General features: G+C 35.3%; 1 protein-coding gene across 2 annotated transcripts in view; it reads right to left on the bottom strand.

Annotated features, from left to right (window-relative positions):
* LOC105216826 (uncharacterized) overlaps positions 1-22,430 on the bottom strand; it is a 128,713-nt gene that overhangs the window by 66,300 nt on the left and 39,983 nt on the right. The window contains exon 1 of one of the 2 annotated variants that reach the window (XM_011191516.3): positions 20,204-20,621. The exons of the other annotated variant lie outside the window; for it this stretch is intronic. The gene's annotated coding sequence lies outside the window, so the exon portion shown is untranslated. Of the gene's footprint in view, positions 1-20,203; positions 20,622-22,430 lie in introns of those variants that run through there. 2 annotated transcript variants of the gene reach the window in all.

Below are 22,430 nucleotides of genomic sequence, written 5' to 3' on the forward strand. Positions count from 1 at the left end.
ATGATTGTAATGTAATTTAATCGTCTGGTATCAAATTAGTGATTAGTACCAACCTTCAGAAGAATGATCAGATTTATGTTCGGTTCAAATAAGCTTCTTTAACTCAAAGGTTTTGCGAATATCTTCAATAAAATGCACTGTTTTAAAAAGCAACTCATTAATAGCAACCTTGATAATAAAGTTATTAAAATTGGAAATAAGAAATTTTTCTAAGTTCAAAAATATTCCCTGTAGACAAATGCCCTGCGAACATTAATCTTTCTACCTTTGCCTATTTGGGTAAGCGCTAAAAACTAATTTAAATTTATCACCCTTAACATGCGGCATAACCAGTTTAAAATCTTTAATAATTAATTTTTCATTTTTTCATACTCGGAATTTTCCAACGCCTAACGTTAGGCATGCAAATTTTACATACTTTGAGCCTCCAGATTTTGTGCTGCCAACCGAGCATAACGCCCACTATGCTACTCGTGAATATTAGTCTTACATAACCTAATACACACGTGCTATTTACGTAAAAGTGTAGATAAGCCACATGCAGCATCTAATTTCCCAGCAGCACAGGTCTTTGCAAAATTGAAAACAAAAAAAATACTGTATGACCCGCACTTGTCGCCTTAATTACAGGCACACAACACTAACGAAGTACGAAACTGGCCGACAATGCATAGAAAATGGAAACAAAAAACAAAACAGGAGGTGAGTGTGTGCGAGTGTGTAGTGCAGGCCAGGGCGTATGAGCAACATTATTCATGTGTAGGCATCGAGCAAGCAAATATGTGGCTATGTTTAGGCGTACGCCCGCATATAACTAGTATTTACATATTTGTTAGATACACAAGCCTGAGTTGTGTGCAAAAGCAGGATGTAAGTAATGTGATACGGCACAGAAAGACAAACACAAAAACAGACTCATATATGTATCTAGTAGGTGTATAGGTATGTGTAGGCTTTATTCATAAACTCAAGGACATGTTTGAATTTACCGTAGCGTAGTACAAACAAGTAGCGCCAACAACTACATGTCCTCCACACATGTTGGCCTAACTTAATATGAACTGCTTAAAAGGCATGCCTGCAAGCTGAAGTGCTGGTAGTCTGCTGACTAGGTTCTACTTACCTCATTTCACCTGTTTGTATTACATTAGTTAGTATTAGTTAAAGGTTGTTAGTTAAGCTGACTAACGAATGCTATTTTTGGTCATACACTCTACATATACATAGTCTAACAGTAATGGCTGTTAAGCAATAATTTTTGTGCTGTCATTTGATCTGGTACTCCACCCGTACGCATTGAGCCTTCGCCATAATCATAAATCAATGTCGCTTGTCTGTGCTGCTCATCAGTCTTCATGGTTAGAAATGTATTTTGGCATTAAAAGGCTAGTTGGAGATAGAGATGGAGAGTGATAAAGTATTATTTTGCAATCATGGAGGTTTCGACAGTTTTGGGTGTGTATCATATTGGTAAGAGTTCTGTGTTCGATTCCAAAAAATTTGGATTAAAATATGATGATTAAGAATAAAAAATAAATGTCAAGTATAATCCTAAAAATCTTAAATCCTTCGATTAAAGGAAAAGGACCAACTTTTACAATTTATTTTGAGTGTAAGAAGAAATTAATCGAAATTCTCTTTTTCAATCTTTGTATGTTCAAAAAAAAAAAAATTCAGAATGAAGACAATTGGCTTAATCTTCGGAATCTCCTTATTTAAGAGAATCTATACTGTGATTCTAAAAACTCGTGCTAACAATCATTCCAATCATTACCCGATTTAAAAAATGAATACTGGCGCGAACGTTTCGTTACTACAGAGGCTTGGACAGACAATAGTAGTTTCAATATTCAAACAATTGAATACCGTTTTTAGGACCCAAAAGCAAACATATCTTGCATAATCTTGCCTTTTTAATTTTATTTGAGCTATGAGGTTCCCGTTTAACTATCATGAGTCAACATTACACTAATGCTACCTTTGAAGTTATTGCTTTTTATCTTCTTTATATGTTAATAAAGTGCAGAGGAGATCAATCAATAAATGATTCAATCTACTTAAGCATTACCATATCATATTTCTGTGTCATAAGATTCATAAAAACACGTCTGTTTTTAGAGATAGTACTCGAACACTCCATTCGTCCATTTTAGCTTTTGGTATCAAAGTATCCACTATATTGTCTAAATTTAAAAAACTTGGTAACTACATCTTGTCCCTGATAAATAATTGGATTTGGGAGTTTCTGCAAAAGTCATGTCTTAAATCAAGACCTCCATCACTATAGATTGGCGATAATACAAAGAAAGCCCAGAGTTTGCGTTGTCATATCGTATCAAACGGTATTCATAGACTAACCCAAAACAAATAGAATGGCATATGATACCGGGACATAATTGCCTTTTCGCATAGCCAAGTTAATTTAATACATTAAGTTTTTAATTGAGAAACCAGTTTTGAACTTTTGCACATCCGGCTACTCGATTAACGATCAGCTGTTCATAAGTAGTTGCTAAGTTTCATCAGCTGATTGCTAATTTATCAATAACCACGACCGAAATTCCAGTGTGGACAACAACACGCAGAGTTGCCTTCCAGTTTCAACTCAATTTGTATTCGATTAAAAATTAATGTAATCATAATATATTTTTTCTTTTGTATGGCTTTAATCAAGTTCTATACGATTATTTACTCCTTCGAACAGTTTGGATATCATTTGTTTATATGGGCAATTCCAGACTTGTCCAATCGGATTCTCCTCGCTTAAGAAAGTCGCTCGCATCATTACACAATCAAGTCTGCTCAGACTCATTTGAACATCTTGTCTAGTGCTCTTTTTGGTGTATTTAAGAAACTCAAAATTCAGTTTCACTAAGTTTGTAGTGGTATATATTGACAAAAATTATATTTTACGATTAAATGCATATGGGCATTTCCGCCATGTCGAACGGGACAATCGTACACCTTTCAACTAAAAAAAAAATGTGAATTGAAATGTTTTTTAATTTTGACAGTAGGCTTTTTTTAATAGCTCTTCATTAGCTCCACATTTATTGTTAAGGTTGATTTTGGAACGGTTTTCATTTTCAAGATAATTGCATAAAACCAAGGCATTCGCACGGGACAAAAAATGGAAGTAGTTTTTGGGGACAACGATTCAAACGCCGATTTCAGCGAATTGTGAGGCAATATTCAAATGCTGTAAAATGTTGCGCATTGATACCTTTAAAATTGGTATGAATTCAACCCAAAAATAATTTATAGTTTTTTTTTTTAAATAATTATTAATCACATTCGCACGGGACATGTCGCACGGCACATTTTTTCCATTATAATATTGATGTTGTTTATTTTGTTATAATATGGAATTATTTAACAACAAGTCCAATAAAATGGCTTAAAAAAGTAGTAAATGTATTTATTTATTTTAACTAATATCCAACGAGAAGTACAACAAAAATTCTATAATATGAAATGAAAATGGTATTATGAATGTGAAATACATTTTTTTCAGAAAATGCTGTCTTCGGGTATAACATTTTTTGAATTTCCTTTTGATAACTGCTCCCACTCCATCGACGGCCCCTTGCAGAAAAATTCTATTCTAATGAAGAGTATTTTAATTATTTTATGAAATCAATCAGGCTTGATAATATAAATTTGATTTTAAACTAAGAGCAGTTACCTTAAAAAAAATAAATATTTTAGAAAAGCAACTAAAGCATTTCTTAATTTTAGTTAAGAGATTTATCAAGAAAAAAATATTTCATGCGTTAACTTGTCACTTTTAAAGGCAAACGATTTTCCCTTACAACCTTGTTAAAATGAGCACACTTATTTTGATTTGGAAGCCTATAATTTTCACCAAAATCTATTTAAATAGCTATTTAGTGGAATTTAAAGTGCGGTTTTTGCTCATATGTAAATAATTAATGTAAATGTATATATTTACATACTTAAGTCAATTTTATACATCAAAAACAAATTTAAATTTTTAAATTCCACACCTACGATGTCGCACGTGACCAATTTTAAGTAGTTACCAAAACCACAAATCTTCTGATTTTTGAACAAGGTTTTTTTTTATTTTAATTGTATAAAAATTTACTGTTTATACCCAAAATTTGGTGAGCTTGCTCCTTATATTTCCGATGCAGAGGGAACAAGTGTTGTTTTTTGATGTCGCACGGGACATTAAAATATATGATAATAAGAGAGCAAAAACTTACAGTTATTTGCAATCGCATGCTTTCCTATGCATTTTATTTTGCTCTTTGTACCCCTATAAAGGTTTTACACAAAGCAAAAATTATACATGATATGTTTCTTTAACAATTTTGACGAAAAAACAAATGCAGTAGAAAAATCGAAATGAGAAAAGTAGCACCTATGCGACTTGGCTTTCGTATATCTCGTAATTGGTTATGAATCAAATTAAAATTAATTAAATATAAATAAATTGAAATATTTTCCTATGAAAATATGCAAAAACTTTGTAATTCTAATAATGTTTAATAGTTTGTGCGTGATGGACCTTCTAGCGGAAATGCCCATATTCATTATTTGTATTTTTGCTAACTGTATATCTACTTGATTTTGTAATCATAAAATAATTAAGTTGTTAAAGAATTAAAGAAGAAAATTGTCGTAATTTTAATAATAAGTGACAAAGCATTTTATTAAATTTTACAGTTAAACAATGTAAACAGGTGCAAGTACAGACCCCCAATGCATCTGACTTGCACAACACGTCTGACTTTAAAGCAAAAATTAAAAATATCAAATTGCATAACCAGTGAAATGTTATTTATTTATATTTTCAAACGCTCATTGACCTTAGCCTTGCAGCAAAAATCTTGAGAATTTAGCAACATTCCAAAGACGTGTTGGCAGGCATTGCACTTTTGTTGCGCTTAACGAGAATATGGAAAAGGAAAATTATTATTATTTAAATAAATCAAAACACTAAGCGCTAGTGTTAATCATAGTCACCCTAAGTTTACATGCATACATATATGTACTGTAAATTTAAAACAAATATATGTAAAGATGTGTAGAAGAATTTCAAAAACAATGCTGCGACACTGAGAACGACACTTTAAGAGTGACCATGAAATTGCGTTATAAGAGGCGATTATCGGGCAGCACAAAAAACCGAACTAATGACACAATATTTAAAAACAAAATAAATGAATAAAAACAAAAAACCCATAAAAGAAATTATTACAGTGAAATATATGGAAAAATTAAGCTCTATATGTGAAATTTGAGCGCCAAGAATATGTAAAAATAATAAAAAACAAAAATATGAAAAATATTCCATAAATGAAATTTAGTATTGTTAGCTAAGTGCAATGTCAAAGTCGATGATTTGATGTGGAAGGTTGCATGCTGGCTTCGAGTATATCCAGGCGACAAGAAAGCGCTGTGACAAAGCGTTTTGTCTTATTTATGAGTTAAATGTTAGAAACGCTTGTAAATTGGTTTGTGTGTATGAGCGGTTTATGAATTTTGCTCGAGAATTTTGTGACCCCGATAGCTAGACAAGTTGTCTGCGAATTACTTAAGCTATTATTCATCGCCACTTAGTGTTGGCTTCTGAATTAAAGCAAATATGTTCATTATTATGAACAATTATAGCCTTAAAGTCTTGTAGAATTAAAAAATTTCAAATTTTTATCAATAAAAAACACAAAATAAAAGACTTCTTAAGGGCGATAGAGGCTTAATATGCTGTACAAAATAATTCACCAGAAAATGTCAGTCTTCGAACATATTAACCCTCTTACATGACTCTGTACGGAATTTTATGTATTTACCCAGTACGAAAACTACAAAACGAAGCACAAAGTAAGTGATTGGAAAATTTCAAAAATAGAGCTCAAAAGTTCAGTAAGAACTCCGAAGCAAGTTACATAAATGTAAGACTCTAGTAATGATAATACAACCCTTAGAACACTAGTAACGGTATGATGGTAAAGTGGCCAGAGTATCCAGACAATGTTCCAGACATCATTAAATAAATAAAACTAAGATATATGCTATATGAACTTGGTAAATTAAGGATCAAAATACAATGTGTGTTAAATGCCTCGGATGTATCGAGCACTGGATGGTTTGTCAACAGCGATCTGACTTTTACAATCTTTGAAATACTGCCATAGACTTGATGTAGACCTTATGACATACTGCGTAATAGTTTCTTTTTTTGTGTACTGAATCAAAACTATGGCGTAAATACCTTAGCCTTAAAAAATATCAGGGTTGAGAAACAACAAGCATTAGAAGAAGCTACTGATGACGTAGTAGATTTGACTACAAGAGATACTTTTTATACTCTCGCAACAAATGTTGCTAAAGAGAGTATTATAGTTTTGTTCACATAACGGTTGTTTGTAACACACAAAACTAAACGTGTTAGATATAGGGTTATATATACCAAAGTGATCAGGGTGAAGAGTGGAGTCCGAAATCCGAATGTCTGTCTGTCCGTCCGTCCGTCCGTCTGTGCAAGCTGTAACTTGAGTAAAAATTAAGATATCTTGATGAAACTTGGCACACTTATTTCATGGCACCATAGGAAGGTTGCTTTCGAAAATTAGCAAAATCGGACCACTGCCGCGCCCACAAAATGGCGAAAACCGAAAACACATAAAGTGCCATAACTAAGCCATAAATAAAGCTATGGAAATAAAATTTAGTATGAAGGATCGCAATATGAAGGGGCATATTTGGATGTAATTTTTTTGTGGAAGTGGGCGTGGCCCGCCCCCTACTAAGTTTTTTGTACATATCTCGCAAACCAATAGAGCTATATAAACCAAACTTTCTGCAGTCTTTTTTTTAGCCACTTCCTAATACAGTCCAAAACTGAAAGAAATCTGATAATAACCACGCCCACCTCCCATACAAAAGTTAGGTTGAAAATTACTAAAAGTGGGTTAACTCACTAACGAAAAACGTCAGAAACACTAAATTTAATATAAAAAATGGCAGATGAAAGCTGCACTCAGATTTTTTTACAAAATGGAAAATGGGGGTGGCGTCGCCCACTTATGGGTCAAAAACCATATCTCTTGGTTTGTAATAGTTTCCTTACATCCCAATGATATGTTGTGAAAATAGGCCAAATCGCTTCACAATCACGCCTACTTCCTATATACCAGAACTTTGAAGACGATCTGAATCGTTTACTTTACAATAGATAAAGTAAGTACTAGTGAAGATATCGGTACAGAACTTTGCACAAATACTATGTTAATAGTGTGGCAGCCCCATTCTAAAAATCGCCGAAATCGGCCCCATATATCGAACACTTCTGCTGATGCTTCTAACCAAATATTATGGTTTCCAACTTTCAATGGACTTTATGCACTATATATGACGAATATGTGGGTCAAATTGTGTATTATATAAAATAAATAAAGTTAAATAAATAAATTGCGAGAGTATAAAATGTTCGGTTACACCCGAACTTAGCCCTTCCTTACTTGTTAATACTAATTTTATTTTTTTCTATCCAAGTTCAAACATATTGTACTTATGTGCACATATGTTCTATTATGCTCTTTGGAACTATGATTCATCATCATGTTTTACCCCCTAAGCACTATAAAAAGAGAGTAAGAATATGTAGATTTTCTATTACAAAAAAAAATAATAATAATAATTGTATCGAAAGTTAATGGTATGAAAATTTTACAATACATGTTTACTCGAGAGAAACATGTGTTTCGTTTACGTTCTACAACGTTGCATTACGAAAAAATATGTTAAGTCAGATTACGTTTTCTGCGCAATAGCCAGCACAAGTGACTAAGCAAACTTTCATAGTTGGAAATTATTTAATGCGCATTAAATATGGAAACAGCTGTCTGTAAAAAAAATAAATAAAATAAACGAGCAATAACGAAAACGATAATAATATGAAAAATAATATTAATGAAAATGCAAAATAATACAAATATTATACAAAAAAACATTAAAATAAATTAAAAATCGAAAATAAACAATGCAAATAATCATCATCATAATAAATAATGTTTGCAGAGATAATTGTACGGTGACATTAATATGCCGCATGCTTCGTGTATACAAACATATAAGCAAAGAATACTATATAAGTATAGAATACTGTTATATGTTTGTACAGCTTGTAGATCAACTTGTCAATTTCGCTATCAATATGGAGGTGGCGAGTCTGTTCTGACACGCGACTAATTAAATAGGTGCCTTTTAACTTTTAACACTCAACAAAGACATGCAAATTGAGTTAATCGAAACAAATGAATCACTTGTGAGCGCACAGTAATAATAATATCAAAGACGGCAAATCAAAGACTTACTTTTCAGGTGAGGATGAAGCAAGATAGCATCTAATCGAAGTTTCATATTTTTACGCGTATATATTTATATTAGATTTACAATCAAATATTTACTACTACTGGATACTGTTCCAATAATCAAATGCAGAAATTAGTACAAATGGAGTTTAAAATATGTATTATTTCGTAATCCCGAAGTCAGAATCCCAAATTAAGTGTAAGCAAACCTAACCTCAGATGACCTCTCAAAAAGTAAACAAACCTTTGACGAGATCTATAACCATGGTTCGGGTTTGTTTACAGTTTGAAGAGTCACCGGAGGTTTGGAAATCTTCATTATACATAATTAAATGTGGTCAAATATATATATATATATATATATATATATACATATATGGTCAAAAGTAAGGGCTCTAGTCCAACATTATGAAGAAAATACGCCCTCTGCTGGGAGAATAATAAAGTACCCGCTGCACACCACCGATGTAGCCAAGTGTGCTTTAAATACTTTTAATTCCATTAGTGAAAGGTATCATGCCTTCAATAAAGCCAGAGAGTGTGATATTTCTTCTTTATAATTACATTTACTCTTATCCACGGTTTAATTTCTGAGAGTTTGGCTTTTCAATTATACACTTAATTGGAATCTTATTTACTTATAAGCCACTTAAGTACTCATATAAGCGTACACAATATTATCAAATTAAACACTTTTGTTACGAATTAGCGAAGCAAAAAGCTACTGATGAGCACGAAAAGACGACAGGCGGTCGTAAATAAGCAAATGCACGCGCCAATTGTTCTGCGACTTTACGTGCTTTTTTATAAACAATCAATAAATTTTGATTAACAAATGCTTGTTAAAGATTGCATAATAAATGAATTTCAAAAGGAAAAAGAAGTATATAAATAAATTAAATAAATAAACGAAAAATTAAACAAGTAAGGAAAGGCTAAGTTCGGGTGTAACCGAAACAAGTACTCTCGCAATTTATTTATTTAACTTTATTTATATTATATAATACACAATTTGACCCACATAATCGTCATATATATTATATAGAGTCCATTGAAAGTTGGAAACCATAATATTAGGTTAGAAGCACCGAGGTCCTCGTGTTCGATATATGGGACCTTAAAAACCTATGGTCCGACACACTATTAACATAGTATTTGTGCAAAGTTCTGCACCGATTTCTTCACTAGTACTTACTTTATATATTGTAAAGTAAACGATTCAGATCGTCTTCAAAGTTCTGGTATATAGGAAGTAGGCGTGGTTGTGAAGCGATTTGGCCTATTTTCACAACATATCATTGGGATGTAAGGAAACTATTACAAACCAAGTTTCATTAAAATCGGTCGAGTAGTTCGTGAGATATGGTTTTTGACCCATAAGTGGGCGAAGTCACGCCCATTTTCCATTTTGTAAAAAAATCTGAGTGCAGCTCCTGTCTGCCATTCCTTATGTGAAATTTAGTGTTTCTGACGTTTTTCGTTAGTGAGTTAACCCACTTTTAGTAATTTTCAACCTAACTTTTGTATGGGAGGTGGGCGTGGTTATGATCCGATTTCTCTAATTTTTGGACTGTATTAGGAAGTGGCTAAAAAAACGACTGCAGAAAGTTTGGTTTATATAGCTCTATTGGTTTGCGAGATATGTACAAAAAACTTAGTAGGGGGCGGGGCCACGCCCACTTCCCAAAAAAATTACATCCAAATATGCCCCTTCGTAGTGCGATCCTTCATAACAAATTTTATTTCCATAGCTTTATTTATGGCTTAGTTATGGCACTTTATGTGTTTTCGGTTTTCGCCATGTTGTAGGCGTGGCAGTGGTCCGATTTTGCTCATTTTCGAAAACAACCTTCCTATGGTGCCAAGAAATAAGTGTGCCAAGTTTCATAAATATATCTTAATTTTTACTCAAGTTACAGCTTGCACAGACGGACGGACGGACGACGGACGGACAGACAGACATTCGGATTTGAACTCCACTCTTCACCCTGATCACTTTGGTATATATAACACCTTCCTATGGTGCCAAGAAATAAGTGTGCCAAGTTTCATAAATATATCTTAATTTTTACTCAAGTTACAGTTTGCACAGACGGACGGACGGACGACGGACGGACAGACAGACATTCGGATTTGAACTCCACTCTTCACCCTGATCACTTTGGTATATATAACCCTATATCTAACTCGTTTAGTTTTGGGTGTTACAAACAACCGTTATGTGAACAAAACTATCATACTCTCTTTAGTAACATTTGTTGCGAGAGTATAATAAAAAAAATTTAAAAAACATAAATAATTTACAAAAAAAATATTTAAATAATCTTATACATAAATATTTATATTTACACCCATTTTACCACTTCCACAATACATATTATGCATTTCATTGTTTACTTTTGATTATATGGCTGCCTTATGTACGAGTGCATGATTTTTATGGATTCATATTGCGTTCGAAAGCATGTGCCACTTAATGATCTAGAGACACATAAGGATCTGTATATATTTACATATATATAATGTAGGGATATATTTTTCAAATAAACACGCAAAATAGCTGAACAACGAACCAGCGACAGTAAGTAGTTACGCAGTTAGACGTCGGCATGTGTCAATCGAACACTCAACAGCACTCACCTCACGGCGTCGGCTCAACTTATGACGTTTCGAAAACGTGCGAACCAGTTGTCGTCAACTGTTGTGTGTCTTAGACACACAAAAATATATATATTTATAAATATATAATGATATAAAAATCACATTGTATTCGGTTCACTTAAAATTATGAGTATTACATTTTTGTAGCATGAGAGTTTTTTATTTTGCATAAATTATTGTCACGAATGCCGCCAGCTGGTCGCATGAGTAATGGTTATTCTGTTCGATTTTTTATGTTTCTGTAGTGTTTTTTTTGGCAAATGTAATTTTAATTGCAATGTACAGTTGTAATAAATGTTTGGTTTGAGTGATTGGCCGAAGGTCACAGAATTATTTAAATTTTGATCATTTGTACATGCGATTGTTTCGTGTGAAATATATAAAGCAATACGTTATAAAATCATTTGGGCGTGTTAAATTATGTATTCTTTAAATTGCTTAAAACCACAGGCTATAAATTTTATTTGATGTCAAGTACAGTATGTGGAAAGCGGCAGTGTGCAGAGAAATATGTGGAATTTAACAAAAAACAAGACAGGTAAGTTCAGTTAGGCTGAAAAGTTAGTATTGAGCATTTTGTGGAAAATCATATTATAACTATTCAACGATCGAGGGCGATACACCGATTATATAGAACTTCCACTTTTTAATTTTTGTTGAATGATTCCGTCTTTCGCCTCAATTTATTTCCATCGAACAGGATTTGCCATTCTTAAGATTTACTGAAGTTCATTTCGAAGCTCCATTCACAAGATATTGCCATCATCTTGATTGATTTGTGACACGGTGAATATGTTTATTGTGAGCTGGGGCGGCACCGAATTTTTACAGAGTTTTCCTAGACTCAAATATTCCTGGACGAAATATCCAAAACATTCCTTAGATATCTTTCGAGCATCGGTTATCTCATTTTGAAATCTCGCTGAAATAGTTTATTTTTGATGGTTTCTACCACTTTTTCTTTCACCTTTCACCATTTGACTTGAGTAAAAATTAAGATATCTTGATGAAACTGTGTACACTTGGCACCATAGGAAGGTTGCTTTCGAAGATGGGCAAAATCGCCACGACCACAAAATGACGATAACCAAAAACCTATAAAGTGTCATAACTAAGCCATAATTAAAGTTATAATAGTAACATTTAATATAAAGGATCGTACTATGAAGGGGCATATTTGAATTTAATTATTTTGGAGAAGTAGGCGTGGCCACGATCCCTAATTTTTTTTATACATATCTCGTAAATTACTAAAGCTATATCAACCAAACTCGCTACAGTCGTTTCTTTTTGCATAAATACTGAATTTATAGTGTGGTATCGCCCTTTATATGGGGCTGCCAAACTATAAACGTAGTATTTGTGCAAAGTTCTGCACCGATATCTTCACTAGTGCTTACTTTATATATTGTAAAGTAAACGATTCAGATCGTCTATAAAGTTCTGGTATATAGGAAATAGGCGTGGCTGTGAAGCGAGTTGGCCTATTTTCACAACATATCATTGGGATGTAAGGAAACTATTACAAACCAAGTTTCATTGAAATCGGTCGAGTAGTTCCTGAGATATGGTTTTTGTCCCATAAGTGGGCGACGCCACGCCCATTTTCCATTTTGTAAAAAAATCTGAGTGCAGCTTCCATCTGCCATTTCTTATGTGAAATTTAGTGTTTCTGGCGTTTTTCGTTATTGAGTTAACCCACTTTTAGTAGTTTTCAACATAACCTTTGTATGGGAGGTGGGCGTGGTTACAATCCGATTTCCTCCATATAAGGTAGTATAAGATAGTACCTAAAAGAAACGACTCCAGAAAGTTTCCTTGACATACCTTTAGTAGTTTGCGAGATATGTACAAAAAAATTACATCCACATATGTCCCTTCCTAGTGCAATCCTTAATACGAAATTTTACTTCCATAGCTTTATTTATAGCTTAGTTATGGCACTTTAAGTGTTTTCGGCTTTCGCCATTTTGTGGGCGTGGAAGTGGTCCGATTACGCCCATTTTCGAACTTAACCTTCTTATGGTGCTAAGGAACACGTGTTCGAAGTTTCATTAAGATATCTCAATTTTTACTCAAGTTACAGCTTGCACGGACGGACGGAGAGACGTCCGGATTTGAACTTTTCTCGTCACCCTGATCATTTTGATATATATAACCCTATATCTAACTCGTTTAGCTTTAGGACTTACAACCAACCGTTATGTGGACAAAACTATAATACTCTCGTAGCAACTTTGTTGCGAGAGTATAAAAATGTACTGAAAAAAAAAACATTTTTTTAAATTAATGTTTCTCTGTTATAGATTTTTTTAATTTTTTCAGAATTTTTAGTTTTATTTTATTATTATTAATACCCTTAGATATTTATTAACATGAATTATTAAATAAATCGAAAATTATTTTCGTTTGCGCTTTCTTTTTTATAATTTTTAATTATTGTAAATTATGAACTTCTTTGTTAATTTTATTTTTTTTTTTGAAAATGTAGCCGTATCTTATTAATCAAAATATTAAATTTATTTTAATTTTATTAAATTCCAATTTAATAGTTATCTTTACTTTATTTTAGTATTTAAGTTGTATTAATTTTATTTTATGTGCTAAATTTTTATTCAATACACTGCGTAAATTAAGTGCATACCAGTATTCACTCCATTATTTCATATTTTAATATTCACAAAATTACTTTTTTTTTATTAATATTAAAAATCTTCACATTTTAGTACAAGCAAAATTTTAAATTTTTTCTATTCTTCAATAAATTTTTTTGTATAATTAAAAGATTTTATTGGTGAATTTTTTCTATTTAATTTTTTTTTATTTAATATTCATTTTACTAATTTGTTTTCTTAAAATTTCAATAGTTTGAGGTAGTCGAAGTCATGAGTTTGTGTTTTCCTTAATTTTATTGTTTATTTTAAGTTCCAAATATTTTTGGTTGCATTTTTGATATTTCTTAAAATAATTATAATCAAATAAAAATAAATTTGGTTGTGTATTATATTTTTTGCATTATTGTGATTTTATTTTATTGCTTCCATTATTTACTATATTTTATTTTATTGCTTTTCTTTCAGTGCATTTTTATAATCTTTTGTTTCATTCCATTTTGTTGTCAATAATTTGTTTACTTTTCAGCGCAGAGCAGACAGAAGTGAACAGAAGTGAATCGATAAATATCACTCATACGCCCCTCCGACACAAGTGACGTCAATGCACGTCTAATCTACCACACCAGCACCCACAACACATAAACTAGTAGACAAAACCGGCTATTTTACAGTTAAATGCAATTTGCAAATGTGAATAGCCGCGCTCGCCAAAGTAAATTGCTTCTATTAAGAAAAGTTAAAGCTAATTTAATTTAATTCATTTGATACACTTAACGGTCTGCTGACTGGCGATACTTTGCAATTGCTAGGTATACGAGGGTGTGGGTATGTGTACTTCTGTTTGTTTAGTACTAGTTTTAAATTGCTTAAGATTTATATTGCTCTAAGTTTATACTGCTACACGCGCGTCCTTGGCACGACCCATCGAATGCAGTTGTTGGTCTACATAAATACTTGGTTCTACCGGCAGCTGAAAATCTAAGCGCGTACGCACTTTTTATGCCAAAAACATTGCATCATGCTGTTGTATACTATGACATTTCCTCTTTTTTACACTACTAAAAAACTAACAAAAACAACAACAAAGAAATGTGTAGAACAAAAAGCAATTTGCAGTGCATGAAAGTCAGTGTCATGGTCAGCTTAAATGAAATTCATAGGAACACAATTGTTCTGAGTTGCGAAATGGGGTTGCCACTTTTTATATTGCTATATATTACATAAAATACTAAAATTTACATAAAATATTTGTGTGTAAAGGCAAATACTATGTGCTTTTTGCATTTCTTCGCTCAGCAGCGCTGCTTGAGAGGCGTGTTACTGCAGAGAAAACAAGCATACGCCACAAATTCACAAGCTATCCACCAGGTGGCCACGTCAACCAATAAAACACCCAACTACACTCGTACACACGGCTCTTTGCTTGCAATTTAACGGCAATATCAATGTGCAAACACGACAGAATTGATGTAAATGTGTGTGTGTATGTGAGTGACGTCCTCATTCATCACCTTCCGATCACTCGCTCTTCGTGTTGGCCAATCGTAAATTCACATGTGAATTTATGTGCGCCTGTGTCACCGTATCTTTGTTGAGGTGCTAATGAAATGTTTAAATAACTTCTTGTCATTGACTACCGACACAGTGTATATTTAAAATGTAAAAAACAGAGAATAAAAAGCTTGTTTATATAGTAGACATATAGTAAGTGTGCAGGAATGTAACAATGCAGTGTGCTTTTTATACAACAAGGGAGACATATTTTCAACACAAAGTAGTATTTCTAGGCCGAGACTTTGTATAGTGCAGTGACTCTGGACGTTTATTTTTAAAACAAATTCTGGGAATGGAAAAATTAAAAGAGCACAAAACTACGGTTCTCAATTTTAAAACGCTGATAACAATATACATTTTTAACTATAATCGATTAACGCTAACTTGTATGAAATTCATATTTTATAATATTGTTTTATAGTTGACCTTTCAGTGACCTCCGCAAAGCAACAAGAAACAGAACATGTCAAGTCCAAAACTTTTGAAAGGGTAGACTGGAGCCGAGCTCTAAGAGCTTTGACTTACGTATCTCAAAAGCATCTCGAGTTATCCCATCTAGAAGTTGCGAAGTGGGCGAAGTTGCTCATATCAAATTGTGTGAATTATTTCACTATATCAAGACCACAGGGTGGTTCAAAGATGACTCAATAGTGTGAGGGATCATCGTCCCATGAGGATGAGAAGCATTGTATGTAGGATTACTGAATATGATGTATTAGTACCTCATACAAATATTTATATGTGCATTTTTGTTATATAATATATTGGAGGATGGAGTCATATGTAAAAGTTCACGTAAGTGAGGAAAGTTCTTCAACATATCGCCGATTTGCGCCCACGCCCCGACGGAAGAGAAGGACGAAGTGATCAAAGATACCTTCTATGAGCGCCTAGAACGTACCTATGAGCGCTGCCCCCGTCACGATGCCAAAATCGTGCTTGGCGATTTCAACGCTAGGGTGGGTAAAGAAGGTGTCTTTGGCACAACAGTCGGAAAATTCAGCCTCCATGACGAAACATCACCAAACGGTCTGAGGCTGATCGACTTCGCCGGGGCCCGAAATATGGTCGTCATAAGAAAATCCATCAAGCTACTTGGCTGTCCCCGGATCGAATCACTCGCAACCAGATCGATCATGTTGTGATAGATGGACGACATGTCTCCAGTGTTTTTGATGTGCGTACGCTTCGTGGTCCCAACATCGACTCGGACCGCTATCTTGTAGTAGCTAAGATACGCACCCGCCTCTGTGTAGAAAAGCGCACACGTCAACAAACATAAGGAAGGTTCGACATCGAGAAGCTGCAATCACAACCGACAGCCGAACGATTTTCTACTCGACTTGCACTCCTGCTCTCTGAGAGCACTCATCAGCAATTCGGTATAAGGGAGCTGTGGGACGGCATATCAAACTCCTTACGTACAGCTGCAACCGAAACCATTGGTTTTCGGAAAAATCAAAAAAACAGCTGGTATGATGAGGATTGTCGTCTCGAAAACAGACTGCCTACCTCGCAATGTTGCGATCGACCGCAACATGAGCGGGATGGGAAAGATACCGAGAGCTGAAGAGGGAAGCGAGACGCATTTGCAGACAAAAAAAGAAAGAGGCCGAAATGCGTGAGTATGAAGAGCTTGACAAGCTATCCGACAGGGGTAATGCTGGAAAATTTTATGAAAAGATCCGGCGACTAACAGAAGGTTTCAAGACTGGAGCACACTCCTGTAGGACCCCCAGAGGTGATCTAGTGGTTGATGACCAGAGTATACTGAGTTTGTGGAGGGAACACTTCTCCAGCCTGCTGAATGGCAGTGAAAGTACAACACCAGGAGATGGCGAACCCGTTTCCCCAATCGACGACGATGGAGCAGATGTTCCATTTCCCGACCGTGAAGAAATTCGAATAGCAATTACCCGCTTGAAGAACAATAAGGCGGCGGGGGCCGATGGATTACGGGCCGAGCTATTCAAATACGGCGGCGAAGAGCTGATAAGGTGCATGCATCAGCTTCTTTGCAGAATATGGTCGGAAGAAAGCATGCCTGACGATTGGAATCTCAGTGTACTCTGCCGAATACACAAAAAGGGAGACCCCACAATTTGCGCCAATTACCGTGGGATAAGCCTCCTCAACTCGCTGTCGAGTGTATTGTGTGAAAGACTAAAGCCCACCGTGAACAAACTGATTGGACCTTATCAGTGTGGCTTTAGACCTGGAAAATCAACAACAGACCAGATATTCACCATGCGCCAAATCTTGGAAAAGACCCGTGAAAATAGGATCGACACACATCACCTTTTTGTCGATTTTAAAGCTGCTTTCGACAGCACGAAAAGGAGTTGCTTTTATGCCGTGATGTCTGAATTTGGTATCCCCGCAAAACTAATACAGCTGTGTAAGCTGACGTTGAGCAACACCAAAAACTCCGTCAGGATCGGGAAGGACCTCTCCGAGCCGTTTGATACCAGACGAGGTTTCAGACAAGGTGAATCACTCTCGTGTGATTTCTTTAACCTGATGCTGGAGAAAATAATACGAGCTGCAGAGCTAAATAGAGCAGGTACAATCTTCTATAAAAGTGTACAGCTACTGGCGTACGCCGATGATATCGATATCATTGGAAACAACACCCGCGCCGTTAGTTCTGCTTTTTCCAGACTGGATAAGGAAGCGAAGCGTATGGGTCTGGTGGTGAACGAGGACAAGACGAAATATCTCCTGTCGTCAAACAAACAGACAACAATCGCGTCTTGGCTCCCACGTCACTGTTGACAGTCATAACTTTGAAGTTGTAGATAATTTCGTTTATCTGGGAACCAGCATTAACAACACCAACAATGTCAGCCTTGAAATCCAACGCAGAATCACTCTTGCCAACAGGTGCTACTTTGGACTGAGTAGGCAATTGAAAAGTAAAGTCCTCTCTCGACGAACCAAAATCAAACTCTATAAGTCGCTCATTATTCCCGTCCTGATGTATGGCGCTGAAGCGTGGACGATGACAACATCCGATGAGACGACTCTTGGGGTTTTCGAGAGAAAGGTTTTGCGGAAGATTTATGGTCCCTTAAATATTGGCAACGGCAAATACCGCAGACGATGGAACGATGAGCTGTATGTGTTATTCGACGACATAGACATAGTCCAGCGAATAAAAAAACAGCGGCTACGCTGGCTGGGTCATGTTGTTCGAATGGATGAAAGTGCCCCAGCTCTGAAAGTTTTCGATGCAGTACCCGCTGGTGGAAGCCGAGGAAGAGGGAGACCTCCACTCCGATGGAAGGACCAGGTGGAGAGGGACCTGTCTTCGCATGGTATAACCAATTGGCGCCAAACTGCCAGAAGGAGGGATACGTGGCGCGCTGTTTTGGACTCGGCTATAACCGCGTAAGCGGTGTATACGCCAGTCAAGAAGAAGAAGAATATATATTTATATTTCTTGTTCGATGTTATTTTATGAATTTCGGTAAATGTAGAATAAAAGGTTGATATGTTGCCGATACTCTGCAACGAAAATCCATTTATATTTTTCTCGTTCGTTGTACCGTTACATTAAGAACGTACTTGTGAAGTGTTAACTGTAAGCCTAAAAAACTAGCACCATAGTTTATCAGCCGAGGAACATGGAATAATCATAGGAATGTATGAAAGCGGTTCCAAAATGCGACATCGAAACTGTATATCAAAATTTCTTTAAAACCCCACTAATTATGGTACAGTTCGACGCAGCGGTCGAAAAACAACATTGGTGATCGGTGCAAAAGGATGATTCAACGGCTAGCAGTTGCGGACTCGATAAGCAGCGGTCAAATAAGGACCAAGTTAACACTGCAAATAAGAAGAAATATAATTTTTCCAATTATACATAAAAATCTGTTTCTCAAACACACCTTCATGTTACCTAAACCAATGCTAAAGAAAGGCCTAATAAAGCACATTTGAGGTTTGCAAATAAATATCTATTATGCGCCGATGCTTGATAGAATATAGTCTTTATTAACGAAAACAAATTAATATTGGAGAGATTTGCATCAGAAACGACGATCCTGCTACAAGTGATGTTTTGGAAGCAGTACCTTGGTTTCATGGGCTGCATTCTGCTGCAGTGGAAAGGCATCTATAGTACATGTTTTATATCCACTCAAATGAATGCTAATATTTATGTAGATCTTTTGGACAGCGAGTTAATAAAATTTGCTTTCAATATGTATGGCATATAACTTGACATATCAAGATAACGCTTCAATAATAATAACAAACCTGCATACACAGAAACATTTTACAATTTTCTAATCTTTTATTATTTATTTTTTTTTTTTTGCAAAAAGTTCATGCACATATAATTATTTGTATGAGGTACACAAATTTTTTAAAGAGTTTGGTAGCGACTTTTGTATCCCACAAAGTACTGGACCAATTTCAATTGCTTTTGTTATATTAAATTATTGGTATATGTAAAAAGTGAGCAAAAAAACGTAGTAGGTACAGGGATCCTGACATGTAGAATGTGGTTGATGAAAGCAGACTTTATAGATGCTTTAAAAAAAATAACGGGAATTTTCATTAAAAAATATATATATATATTTATTCATGCAAAGGTGATACCGGAAAATACCTGAGCACTTATTAATCCAATGCTTTCATACACTTGTTTTGAAAGGCTATCGTCGGCAGGTACATACGTTAAACATAGTGAAGGTTTACACTCCCTTACTATCATATATCCTGTACGTTCCAATAATATATTACTTTTATCTCGTATAATTCGACAATTTGTGATAAAAATCAATTAAGCTAGGAAAGCAAAGCGATAATAAAATAGAACTAAAGAAAATAGTTCATATCTTGGCTGGGCATTATATGACTATTATTTTTGTAGATTCTTAATACTAAATATGTCTCGTACTTTTTCAAAGTTTCATTTTAACAATTTTGTGGAGTATTTAATATTTAAGTTTTTACAAATTTAGCATTTATTTACATATTTAAATGCTTTTCATCATTATTATTATTTTTATCACAACTTACCTCGTCTAGTTTTTGATCCTTTAAAATCGCTTGCTGTTCAATAGTTAATGGGGTGTAACTTCTCAACACTGAAGTGAGTGGAAAACGGCATTCACTTACTCCTAATCGCTTTTAATTATCGTTCAATGCTTTTTTTCTTATTTTTATGCACTTTTCACCACATTACTTCCTGGCATTTTCACGCTTTCATTGCACTTTTCCCACAAGGACTTTAGTGGCGTTAAAAACTACTTTCTTGCATTGAACACTCGCTGCTCATTGAACACTTTTCGCAACAAGTTGCTACAAAACTGCATTCGACGAGGAAGGCGTACAGAAACTGGTAGCTCAATCGCACTTAACGATTTTAGCAACCATTAACTGCCGTTATTTTTTCACACATTAACGCTTAAGTACGCGACCCAACGACCGACTGTTGCCACTCAAATGCTGCGGCGCACTAAAATTATTGCAAGCGCTAGCGAAGCGACAAAGCCTCCGCCAGTGTCACCAGCGTCACCAACGCCAAATAGCCACGGTTGCTGCAGCCAAGTGCAATGTTTGTTTGCTGTGTGTTGTTGTGCGGTGCACTTGAATTGCGCACAAATCTTCCATAAAACAAATATGCTCGATTAAAATGTGCGGGCGTTTGCGGATATTAATATGAACGAGCGCACATACAAATGCTTGCTAAAGCGTTGAAGCGCAACGATAGTCCCCAAGCGCCCCTGTTGCAGCCTATGAGGCCTATGAGTACACCAGTGCGTATGAGTGTTCTTTTATACAAATTTTGTCGACCGACCGGCTTGCGGTGCACCACCAATGCCTGTGATTTGTTATAATCTTATAAGCTTTGTATTGCTATTGTTTTTGTTGCAGATTTTTCATTGAATAGAGGAGTGGCTCTTTCGGGGCGTTAAAGCGTAACCACAAATGTGGAGTGGCTTGTAGAATTAATTGATTTAGTTTATAAAATGTTTTTTCTTTTTTTCGGCTCGCAATAATTTATTGCCGAAACTTTGACCGAAAATAAAATTCACATTCATTCAGCAGCACATTGATTAATGTGCGAACGGTGAACAGTGTGTTGGTGGCGCGTAACTCACAGCCAATTGATCGCAGACAGGGAACTGTCGCAGGCAAGGCGAGTAATTGCGAGCAAGAAATTATTATAGAATTAGAATAGTAAAAAAAAAAAAACAAAAAATAATTAAATGGTTAAAAACAAAATAAGAAAATAAGTGTAAAGAAAGTTAATTAATTAAAAAAATAAATAAATAAAATATTAATAATAAAAAAATAAATAAAATAATAATAATTAAACGAATGAAATACATATAAAATGCAGATTAAGGGGCTATACCAGTGTGTGTATGTGATTGGCGTGGAAACCGTTTAGCCGGTTATAGCCGAATCGATGATAGCGCGCCACACCCCTCTTTCCCTCGCAGTTCGGCGCCAGTTGGAGATCCGAAGTGTACCCAGGTCGCTCTCCACGTGGTCCCTTCAACGGAGTGGAGGCCTTTCCCTACTACCTTTGAAGTAGTAGATAGTTTCGTCCACTTGGGAACCAGCGTTAACAACACCAACAATGTCAGCCTTGAAATCCAACGCAGATTCACTCTTGCCAACAGGTGTTACTTTGAACTGAGTAGGCAATTGCAAAGTAAAGTCCTCTCTCGACGAACAAAAATCCTCCCGTCCTGATGTATATCGCCGAAGCGTGGATGATGACAACATCCGATGAGACGACTCTTGGGGTTTTCGAGAGAAAGATTTACCGTAAGATTTATGATCCTCTGAACATTGGCAACGGCGAATACCGCAAAAGATTGGAACGATGAGCTGTACGATTTAAACGACGACATTGACATAGTTCAGCGAATAAAAAGACAGCGGCTACGCCGGCTAGGTCATGTTGTACGAATGGATGAAAACACTCCAGCTCTGAAAGTGTTCGATGCAGTACCCGCTGGAGGAAGCCGCGGAAGAGGACGACCTCCACACCGGTGGAAAGACCAAGTGCAAAGTGTCTGGCTTCACTTGGGGTTTCCAGTTGGCGCCAAAAAGCAAAATGGAGGGACGAGTGGCCCGCTCTGGTGGATTCGGCTATAATCGCTTAAAGCGGTTTCTACGCCAAATATATATATATATATATACAGTCTGACCCATAATAAGTGTCACCAACCCTAAGTTTAATAAAAATTAAAGAAACTAATAGAATTTCATGATTCTTTTATTTTTATTT

Source organism: Zeugodacus cucurbitae, chromosome 6 (assembly GCF_028554725.1).
Source record: "Zeugodacus cucurbitae isolate PBARC_wt_2022May chromosome 6, idZeuCucr1.2, whole genome shotgun sequence".
Classification (NCBI taxonomy): domain Eukaryota; kingdom Metazoa; phylum Arthropoda; class Insecta; order Diptera; family Tephritidae; genus Zeugodacus; species Zeugodacus cucurbitae.